Raw genomic sequence first — 12,310 nt, forward strand, 5'->3', positions numbered from 1 at the left:
TGTTTTGTATTTTTTATTATATATCTAGTATGAAAAAGACCTGCTCTTTCTACCTATTCCATGAAAAATTAGTTAACTTTTATTTTATCATATTGGAAGAGGGGGGGGGGGGGTTATATTGAGTACAGTATAATAAAATGTTTAATAATACAAGAAAGTCATTACTTGGCTGTATGTGTTTCCTAGACCTAGAATATATATATGTATGTATGACAGTCAGACCAAGGAGGAAGAATTGAAACAGGAATTTCCTTAAATACTTTTGTATATTAATACATCTTCAGAAGGAATGAATGAATCAATCAATTCCCTTGATTCATTCCTTCTGAAGATGTATTAATATACGAAAGTACTTAAGGAAATTCCTGTTTCATTTCATCCTCCTTGGTCTGACACTGTCACATTTTGCATCACGTGATTTAGTTTCGTGATTTACACACACGTGTGTGTATATATATATATATGTATGTACTGTGTGTAATTACCTAAGTGTAGTTACAGGATGAGAGCTACGCTCGTGGTGTCCCGGTTTCCCAGCACTCTTTGTCATATAACGCTTTGAAACTACTGACGGTCTTGGCCTCCACCACCTTCTCACTTAACTTGTTCCAACCGTCTACCACTCTATTTGCGAAGGTGAATTTTCTTATATTTCTTCGGCATCTGTGTTTAGCTAGTTTAAATCTATGACCTCTTGTTCTTGAAGTTCCAGGTCTCGGGAAGTCTTCCCTGTCGATTTTATCAATTCCTGTTACTATTTTGTACGTAGTGATCATATCACCTCTTTTTCTTCTGTCTTCTAGTTTTGGCATATTTAATGCTTCTAACCTCTCCTCGTAGCTCTTGCCCTTCAGTTCTGGGAGCCACTTAGTAGCATGTCTTTGCACCTTTTCCAGTTTGTTGATGTGCTTCTTAAGATATGGGCACCACACAACAGCTGCGTATTCTAGCTTTGGCCTAACAAAAGTCATGAACAATTTCTTTAGTATATCGCCATCCATGTATTTAAATGCAATTCTGAAGTTAGAAAGCATAGCATAGGCTCCTTGCACAATATTCTTTATGTGGTCCTCAGGTGATAGTTTTCTATCTAGAACCACTCCTAGATCTCTTTCTTTATCAGAATTCTTTAAAGATTTCTCACATAATATATAGGTTGTGTGGGGTCTATGTTCTCCTATTCCACATTCCATAACATGACATTTATTAACATTAAATTCCATTTGCCAAGTGGTGCTCCATATACTTATTTTGTCCAGGTCTTCTTGAAGGGCATGACAGTCATCTAAATTTCTTATCCTTCCTATTATCTTAGCATCATCAGCAAACATGTTCATATAATTCTGTATACCAACTGGTAGATCATTTATGTAGACAATAAACATCACTGGTGCAAGAACTGAACCCTGTGGTACTCCACTTGTGACATTTCTCCATTCCGATACATTGTCTCTGATTACTGCCCTCATTTTTCTATCAGTCAGAAAATTTATCATCCATGTTAGAAGCTTACCTGTCACCCCTCCAATATTTTCCAGTTTCCAGAACAACCTCTTATGTGGAACTCTGTCGAAAGCCTTTTTTAGGTCCAGATAGATGCAGTCAACCCAACCATCTCTTTCCTGTAATATCTCTGTGGCTCGATCATAGAAACTGAGTAAATTCGATACACAGGATCTTCCAGATCTAAAACCATACTGTCTGTCTGATATTATATCATTTCTCTCCAGGTGTTCTACCCATTTAGTTTTGATTAGCTTTTCCAATACTTTCACTATTACACTTGTCAATGATACAGGTCTATAATTGAGGGGGTCTTCCCTGCTGCCACTTTTGTAGATTGGAACTATGTTAGCCTGTTTCCACACGTCTGCTATAATTCCTGTACACAGGGATGCCTGAAAGATCAGGTGAAGTGGAATGCTGAGCTCAGATGCACATTCTCTCAGAACCCATGGTGAAACGCCATCTGGGCCAGCTGCTTTGTTCTTCCCGAGCTCCTTTAGTATATTTTCCACTTCATCTCTAGACACCTCTATCCGCTCTATGTTGTTCTCTGGAATTCTTATTGTGTCTGGTTCTCTGAAGATTTCATTTTGTACAAACACACTTTGGAACTTTTCATTTAATGTTTCACACATTTCATTTTCATTTTCCGTGAATCTGTTTCCCATTTTCAGCCTCTGGATATTATCCTTTACCTGCAATTTGTTGTTTATGAATTTGAAGAATAGGCCCGGTTCTGTTTTACATTTATCTGCTATCCCTTTTTAAAAATTTCTTTCTGCCTCTCTCCTTACTGCTGTATAGTTGTTTCTCGCATCTTTGTATCGCTGGTATGTTTGGGGGTTTGGCCTCTTCCTATACTGATTCCATTTTTGTGTCTTTTGGTCTCTTGCCCTCTCACAATTTCTGTTGAACCAATCCTGTTTTCTGGCCCTGCATCTCTGTTTTGGTATGAATGTTTGTGTGCCTTCCTCGTATAGTTTTAAAAATTTGGCATACATTTCATTTACTTCCCTGCCTAGCAACAATTCTGTCCAATTACACTCATTAAAAAATTTCGAAGTTCCCCATAGTTGCCTCTCCTTAAATCGAGTTTATCAACTGTTTCAATGTCCCCATTTTCTTCTAGATGATATCTTAAAGCATATTTAATGTCTAACAGGACGTGATCACTCTTTCCCAAGGGAGGAAGGTACTGGATGTCAAAAATCTCTTCTTCTTTCCTGGTGAATACTAGATCCAGTACTGATGGTACATCTCCTTCCCTCATTCTTGTGGCTTGCTTTATGTGTTGATACAAGAATGTCTCCAGAATGAGGTTCACAAATTTGCATGTCCAAAAGTCCTCCGTTCTTGCTTCATAGGCCTCCCAGTCTATTGCTCTAAAGTTGAAGTCCCCCAGTATCAACAGTCGTGATTTATCTTTATCTGCTTGTACAATAATATCTCTCATGACCATTATGAGGCCCTCTCGTTTGTCATCCAGTTCTTCCTTTGTCCATGTGTTGCTTGCTGGTGGGCTGTAGGTATTTACAATTATCAGCTTATCATCCTGATTCCAGACCTGCAATGCCATTATGTCAATATCTCGAGGGTTTTCAAATATTAACTCTTTTACCTTCAGGTGTTTTTTCACCAGTACAGCCACTCCTCTTCCCTTCCTATTTTTCCTGTCACGTCTCCAAACTGAATAGCCTCTTGGGAATACGACTTCATTTATTATATTTCCTTCAAGTTTCGTCTCTGATAATGCAACAATATCTGGGACCCTAAGCTGGATTATATCTTGCAACTCCAAAGTTTTTGACCTTACTCCATCTATGTTGGTATATACAATTTTCAGGAACATGTTCCCTTTTCCTTTGCTCTTTACTCCCCCTTCCACTACTGATCTTGTTGCTTTGTTTTTATGTACCATTTCACAAGCTTTCCAGTCCCTGTCACTTTGTAAAAAAAAGCATTTCTGTCTTCTGTGTGTGTGTGTGTGTGTGTGTGTGTGTGTGTGTGTGTGTGTGTGTGTGTGTGTGTGTGTGTGTGTGTGTGTGTGTGTGTGTGTGTGTGTATATATATATATATATATATATATATATATATATATATATATATATATATATATATATATATATATATATATATATATATATATATATATATATATATATATATATATATATATATATATATATATATTAATTATATATATACTGTGTTAATGGAGCTCGACAGTGAACCGACCCTGGAAGAACTCAGCGATGCCCTGGACTCCCTTGCTTCTGGTAAAGCTCCTGGCAAAGATGGCATTCCTGCTGAGACCTTGAAGTGCTGCAGAGGTAGCCTGCTCATGGAGCTGCACGAAATTCTCTGCCTCTGCTGGGAAGAAGGAGAGGTGCTACAGGACATGAGGGATGCCAACATCGTCACACTGTATAAGAATAAAGGTGACAGGGGCGACTGCAACAACTACCGTGGAATCTCCCTCCTCAGTATTGTCGGAAAGCTGTTTGCTCGAGTCGCATTGAAGAGGCTCCAAGTACTTGCAGAGAGAGTTTATCCAGAATCACAATGTGGATTCAGAGCTGGCAGGTCCACCATCGACATGGTTTTTTCCCTCAGACAACTGCAGGAGAAATGCAGGGAACAGAAGCAGCCACTCTTTGTAGCCTTCATAGATCTGACGAAGGCCTTCGACCTCGTCAGCAGGGATGGCCTGTTCAAGATCCTCCCCAAGATCGGATGCCCACCCAGGCTCCTCAGCATCATCAGATCTTTCCATGAGAACATGAGGGGCACCATGGTCTTTGATGGCCTAACATCAGACGCCTTTGACATCCGAAGTGGAGTAAAGCAGGGCTGCGTACTGGCTCCAACCCTATTCGGGATTTTCTTCGCAGTTATGCTGCGGCACGCCTTCGGATCTGTCACGGAAGGCATTTACCTCCGGACCAGGTCGGATGGAAGGCTCTTTAACCTCGCCAGGCTGAGAGCCAAGACAAAGGTTCGGCTGAGGTGTCTGCGCGACTTCCTCTTTGCCGACGACGCAGCAGTCACTGCCCACTCAGCTGAAGACCTCCAACGGCTCATAACCCGCTTCAGCGAGGCCTCTCAGGCTTTCGGACTCACCATCAGTCTGAAGAAAACACAAGTCATGGGACAAGGAGTGGACTCCCCACCTGACATCGGCATCTCTGATTCCAAACTGGAAGTTGTTCACGACTTCGTGTACCTGGGCTCCACAATCTCTGACTCCCTCTCTCTTGATACGGATCTAAACAAACGCATCGGTAAGGCATCTACTACCATGTCCAAACTGACAAAGAGAGTGTGGGCCAACAATAGGCTAACTGAGTATACTAAGATTCAGGTTTACAGATCCTGTGTCCTGAGCACTCTCCTTTATGGCAGTGAGTCTTGGACACTCCGCGCCCGTCAGGAAAGACGGCTGAATGCCTACCACATGCGCTGCCTTAGACACATCTTGGACATCACCTGGCAGGACAAGGTGACAAACAACAACGTCTTGGGGAGAGCAAGAATCACCAGCATGTACACAATGCTGAAACAGAGACGAATGCGCTGGCTCGGATGGGCCAGCGAATGGGCGACAGCAGGATCCCCAAGGATCTCCTGTATGGAGAGCTGAGGCAGGGAAAGCGTCCAGTAGGCAAGCCCCAGCTACGGTACAAAGACGTATGCAAAAGGGACCTGAAAGCCATGGACGTCGATCTTGCTATATGGGAGACACTGGCTACAGACCGTTCAGCCTGGAGGCAGTCTGTTCAACGAGGTCTCTCCAAGTTCGAGGAGTCACTTGCCAAGGAATCGGAGGCAAAGAGACAGAGAAGGAAAGCCGGTAACCAGGAAGACAGACCAGAATCAGACTTCGTTTGTGCTCGGTGTGGGATGGACTGCCACTCTCGGATTGGCCTCATCAGTCACACCAGACGCTGCACCAGGATTGACAACTAGGGCGCAACTCCATAGTCTCCCGAGACTGAAGGATGCCTACTACTATATATATATATATATGTTGTACCTAGTAGCCAGAACGTCGTACTCGGCCTACTATGCAAGGGCCGATTTGCCTAATAAGCCAAGTTTTCCTGAATTAATTAATTTTCTCAAATTTTTTTCTTATAAAATGATAAAGCTACCCATTTCATTATGTATGAGGTCAATTTTTTTTTATTGGAGTTAAAATAAACGTAGATATATGAGCGAACCTAACCAACCCTACCTAACCTAACCTATCTTATCTTTATAGGTTAGGTTAGGTTAGGTAGCCGAAAAAGTTAGGTTAGGTTAGGAAGGTTAGGTAATCGAAAAACAATTAATTCATGAAAACTTGGCTTATTAGGCAAATCGGGCCCTGCATAGTAGGCTGAGAAGTGCGTTCTGGCTACTAGGTACGACATTATATATATATATATATATATATATATATATATATATATATATATATATTATATATATATATATATTTATTTATTTTGGTAGCAGTCTTTCTTGTAAACATATGTTGTTAAATATGACCGAAAAAGTAAGATTAATAATTCTAACACGAATTTTCTCAATATTTCTTATGTTTCTTTTTACTGTTGATGGTAATTGAAAAATAAATTCTCCAAAATTCATTTTAATTTCTAGTCTGACGCGACACTTGAATGCGTTAAGTAATAACTTATTACATTTTCAAAGACACACACAACACAACTATAACCTGCAAACAATAAACAGAGTTTTACTATGCTAATATTTAAACAGCTTTTGTTGTATATACTCGCATTTGGGTGAGGTGATATGTTACAACAGTTTTGGATGAGGTGAACAAACTTTCAACACAAGACAGAACACAGTTCAATGTGTATAGATGAAAGGGAAGAATGGAAGTAACTGCAAAGGGCCTATTGGCCCATATTTCCTCTTGATGCTTCTATATTGGTACAGAGTCTTGAAGTGGGTACAATATAGTTGTGCATTAATTGGCTGTTGATTGCTGGTGTTGACTTCTTGATGTGTAGTGCCTCGCAGATGTCAAGCTGCCTGCTATCGCTGTATCTATCAATGATTTCTGTGTTGTTTGTTAAGACTTCTCTGGTGATGGTCTGGTTGTGGGAAGATTATATGTTCCTTAATGGAGCCCTGTTGCTTATGTATTGTTAATCGCCTGGAAAGAGATGATGTTGTCTTGCCTATATACCGAGTTCTTTGGGGCTTACAGTCCCCAAGTGGGCTCCTATTCCACGAATGCCTCCTTCAGCTCCTGCAGACGTCTGACATCGGGTACCTGTGTAAAAATGTCGTCAACATACCTGCAGTATATGGCTGGTTTCAAACTCATGTCAACTAAGACCTTCTATTCAATGGTACCCATGTAGAAGTTCGCAAACAGGACACCTAGGGGAGAACCCATGGCGACCCCATCTATTTGCTTATACATGTGCCCATCTGGGCTCAAGAAGGGTGCCTCTTTAGTACAAGCTTGGAGTAGTTTCCTTAGGATGTTTTCTGGTATGTCAAAAGGAGTACAGGCCGGATCACGATATACTCTGTCCGCTATCATCCCGATTGTTTCATCCACAGGTACGTTGGTAAACAGTGATTCTACGTCCAACGAGGCTCTTACCCCTGTGGCCCGTGTTCCCCGCAGTAAGTCAACAAATTCCTTTGGAGACTTCAGGCTGAAAGCACAAGGTACATAAGGAGTCAGCAAGCCGTTGAGTCGCTTCGCCAGTCTGTACGTGGGTGTGGGTATCTGGCTGATGATTGGCCGAAGTGGGTTTCCAGGCTTGTGTGTCTTGACATTTCCATACGCATACCCAGGTTTGTATTCCCCAATAATCTTTGGCAGGTGGAGTCCGGATTTCTTGGCATTCACAGTTTCGATCAATCTGTCAACCTTTGTTTTCAATTAGGCTGTAGTGTCCTTTGTTACCCTTTGGAATTTAGTTTGGTCAGAGAGTATGAGGTTCATTTTCACCAGATATTCGTCTTTTTTAAGAATGACGTATATTGGCGACTTGTCACCTCTCCTGATGACTATCTCCTTGTTCTCACAAAGGCTCTTAGCTGCCGCTTTGAGCTCGGGGGACAGTATGGTGCTTCTGTAGTTGCCTCGAATCTTTCCTCCTTCTGCAATAAGTTCTGCTTGTAAGGTGTCTTTGGTGGTGACCTTCTTTTGTGTCTCGAGGTCGAACATGTCGTCCAACAGGATCTCATACTCTATTTTCCGGGCCATCTCACTTGGTCTGTACATAATGTGACAGTTTATACCCAGATGTAGGAGAGTGACTTGGTCCTCAGCAAGGTTCAGGAAGCCGTCTCTTGGTCGTGAAATCGCCATAGGTCCTCCATATAATGTTGTTAGTTTCTTGATTATCCTGGTTTCGGTGCTGTGGTGATGTCAATCTGTGAGCAACACCTTGACATCCTCACAGATCGACATCACCACAGCACCAAAACCAGGATAATCAAGAAACTAACAACATTATATGGAGGACCTATGGCGATTCCACGACCAAGAGATGGTTGACCATCTCTTGACCCAGATGTCTTCGATGGTTGACCATCGAAGACAGGGTCTTCAGTAGCAGACAAAAACCAACTGTATATTGCCGTTATGTAGACGACATATTTGTCATAGTAAAAGACTCAAATGAACTAATTGATCTAAAAAAACATCTAGAGAGAGAGTCAGTGCTCCGATTTACACATGAAAATAGTGAAAATAACAGTCTGCCATTCTTGGATGTACTAATAATGAAAACAGGAACCTCTTTAAGCACCAACGTATATACTAAGCCCACCAACATAGGATTATGCCTGAACGGTAGAAGTGAGTGCCCCCAAAGATACAAAGCCAGTGCTCTAAATGCTTATATTCGTCGAGCGCTTACCCACTGCTCTGAATGGAGCAACGTGAGTAGAGAGTTTGAAAGAGTAACTCAGATATTGGTGAACAACGGATATAGCAACGCGGAAATAAACGCTGCTATAAGAAGACACTTGGACCGATGGTATAATCCTCAACCTAGAACAGAAACCACAATACCTCCAATAAAATTATATTACAAATCAACCATGCACAGTGAACATATAAAAGAGGAAAGAATAATGAAAGAAAGAATCCATAAAGGAGTAAAAAGCATTACTCCTAACCAAAACATAGACCTGATCATATTCTACAAAACCAAGAAGACTTCCGAACTCCTTATCAAAAACAGCCCGAAGCCGACGGAGAACCCTCTGCAGCAGTCAAGCGTTGTATACATGTACACTTGCCCCCACGAAGGATGTAACCTTCAATCTAAGTACATAGGTATGACGTCGACCAAGCTGACGAGGCGTTTGACATGTCATCTTCAATCCGGTGCCCCCAGGAATCACATGAGACAAGCCCATGACATCACCCTAACAAGAGAAATGTTGAACAAAAATACCTGTATAATAGACAAAACTCAAGATGCAAGAAGATTACAAATTCTTTAAGCAATTCACATAAGAATAGAACAACCTACCATGAACACCCAAATCGCGGAACTATTTACTCTACCCACCATGAGAGTAAGGACAAGACCAGAACATAATGCCAACACAGAAGACACTGTTCAACATAACAGGCCAATTACACCTGATTAATCTTTGTATGTAGATAGGAGCTGCCTCATATGGGCCAATAGGCCTTCCGCAGTTACCTTTATTCTTATGTGCTTCATCCCCCATTTATCCCTTATGTATCCCCCATGTTTTTACCTTTATTGTCTTATCACCTGAACCAGTGCGGGTATAAATCAACCAGTTCTGAAAATTCTTTTCACTTGGGAATGAACCATGGAGGTTCGAAACGTTGTGCAAATTGTATAAATAAGTTTAATACATTCAATAGTAATTCACTTTTTTCTTCACCTTCAAATTACAAAAATGAATTTTGAAGAACTCCTCTTTCAGCTAAGCCCTGATGCTAAAAATCAGAAGATAGTAAATACAGAATATGCGGTCATATTCAATGAGACATAGACATACATACATACATACATATATTTATTTATTTATTTATTTATTTATTTATTACACACACACACACACACACATACATACACATATATATATATATATGTATACAGTATATACTTGGGGACCTGTGATTATTATCAAAAGACGATATAATCCAATATTGTCTGGGTTCTACATGTGTGATGCAAATACGGATATAATAGCTCTCTGTGGCTATAAATAAAGAAAAACAGGTGATAAAACAGGAAGTGTCAGCAAACTCGAACACCAGACAATGTCAAGTGTCAGCTGCAGCCTTATAGTTGACACCAAGTAAAACAGTCACGTTCACTTATTTCTGTGTTTTTCTTACATTTTGCATACAATTACTCATTCTATAATGATTTTTTTTTTTTGCATAGGTGGGCATGACCATTTCTTCATAGCCGCTAAGGGTTAAACCTAAAAAGAAATATGAATCGGAAAACATTACCAAAAGTAAACTTGATGAGGGCCCCTTAACACACACACAGGAGTAAGATCAGCATCATGGCAAATCTTTGACAGGCACAAGAAAGCCTTAACCACTGGACTGTGCCAGCTGAGAAAACTCATTTCGTTGGAAGCTGCGCTAGCCAAGAAAACACCATTTTAACATTTCGTACCCATTCAAAATATGCACGCAGTTGGTTGAATACGAAATGTACTCTTGGGACCTCCAGAGGCAGCCATCTTGGAAAAAATTCCCAGAATGCCTTAGGGCTGCTGGCAGGCTTAGTGCCGAGTGAGCAACCATGGGTGGCGCTCTTTGCAAAGATCGCTCTTTGTCGGTGAAATTGAGACCTTACTGTTGTAACGCCTGGAGAGTACACCCATGACTCGCCATGGGAACATCCTGGTAAGATCAGCCTGTGACCTCAGATTCAGCTAAAGTTAATTGAAATATTTTCTGGCTCCTCCCTAGTCAGCTTCTTCCTGTTTATGAATAATCCTGATGGTCTTGGCAAACAACTTAATGATTCATCTTGATTGCTTTTTTCCACATCATGGGGAGCTGACGCCCTGATGTGCTGACCAACTATTTAGGTGTGCAAAACACACTTTTTCCCAAGTTGGCTTGAATCAGCTGGGAACAGGTCCACACCAGACTTTCCCACAACAGTGTAAAATGCCCCCCTCCTGTTTCAGTTGTATATATACGCCTGTATGATAGTTTAGGAGATAGAGAGTGCTGGAGTGTCGGAGGTAGTGTGAGGCTGCAGGTCAGTGAGGCTGCAGGCGAGCCTCAGGAGACAGAGTGAATCCACCAGACTGAGAGGCAGAGTGGTCTTAATTAAGGTAATGTGTGTGATCTTTGATACGTTTCCATGTCTGGATCCCGTAACAATTGCCAGTATTGCCAGTGTTAAAGTAGGGTTTATAGTGGTGAATAGCATAATTTGTTCTCAATAAACTCATGTTAAACTTCCCATCTGTATCAACTGTTGAATCCTCTTTGCTTCTGGATATAATTTGCTGACAACCGTCCCATAATTAATGACAGTTAAAGAAAAAGTAAGGACTCTCCAAGTCAAGCAATGTTTCTTGCCTCGTTGCTTGATATAATGAACAAGGCAGATGGTGGCAGCGTAGTTAATCCTGTGTAGCATTTCCTTGGAAGTGTACCTTTTGGTTCTGGTGTAAACCATTAGTAGTACTAATATTTGGTGTACAAATTTAGCAGGGTTACATTATTAATGTTTTATTTTTAGTTTATATTTATAGTGGTGTTACACTGTTTTAAGAACATAAGGGTCATGATATTGATGAAGCTAGACACAATGAGGACTTTAAACACAAGGGTTGGATGCAAGTGATACGGCACCAATGAGGGTGATACAGCAGGTGCATCCAGTAGTAGCAGAGTGCCACCCATGCTCACACGTGTTATCTCCAATTTTTTACAGATGATACTGTACATAGATGAATTGTTTTCTGGATTCAGTGATGATGCATCTGATAAAAGTAGCATAGATGAAGTGTTAGTGGTTTCCATGGTGGTGTTTTCCATCTATCTTTTTCAAGAATAGTCGAATCTCTTCCAGAATACAGTACCTGAATCTCTCCCGGAAAACATTACAAAGCGATCTTTTCAAGACTACCTTACAATTCACAAGCTTGGCTACATACCACCTATGGGCACTAAAGCCAAGGGTGTACGTGAGTGCGTTATTTGCAAGCACACCGAATGAAGAAACAGGAAGTGAAATCTGTTTGTACATGGTGCATCAAGTGAAGTCGCGATGTGTACCATGTACGGCTTCTTTGATTATCATTCACTTCCAAAGTACTGAGTGTGCAACACAGTGTATTACTGTGTAGTGTGTGAAACTGTCCATAATGTAACATTAGTGAATTTTGAACAAGTAATATTGCGACAATAAACATTTATTATGGACACATTACTGACACACATGTATCACAATTCCATAGAACATTATGAACATTCTACTGTATAAATATTGTAAAGGACACATATATATGCATCAAACACGATACAAAAAAGTCATTATAAAGCATTGAAAATACATAGAAATACTATTTGTAAATATATTTGTGGCAACTCACGAGGCTTGAATGGCCCCCGCGACTGCACATGGGAGCTTCATGCACAGGCGATCAGCCCGTGATGACATCACACACCACTTTATCTGTCCCCATAGCCAAAGTAAATGTACTGTAATTTGATTTTTTTTTTAACATGTTCAGGTAAGGGACGTATGTTATCAATTTACAAAGAAATTTTTATTTTTTTGGCGAATACTTGATTTTCGGT

General features: G+C 40.7%; 1 protein-coding gene across 1 annotated transcript in view; it reads right to left on the reverse strand.

Moving 5' to 3' along the window:
• Positions 1 to 12,310, reverse strand: part of LOC123771093 (BTB/POZ domain-containing protein KCTD9) — a 65,718-nt gene that overhangs the window by 14,917 nt on the left and 38,491 nt on the right. The window lies entirely within an intron of this gene.

Source organism: Procambarus clarkii, chromosome 65 (genome assembly GCF_040958095.1).
Source record: "Procambarus clarkii isolate CNS0578487 chromosome 65, FALCON_Pclarkii_2.0, whole genome shotgun sequence".
NCBI lineage: Eukaryota > Metazoa > Arthropoda > Malacostraca > Decapoda > Cambaridae > Procambarus > Procambarus clarkii.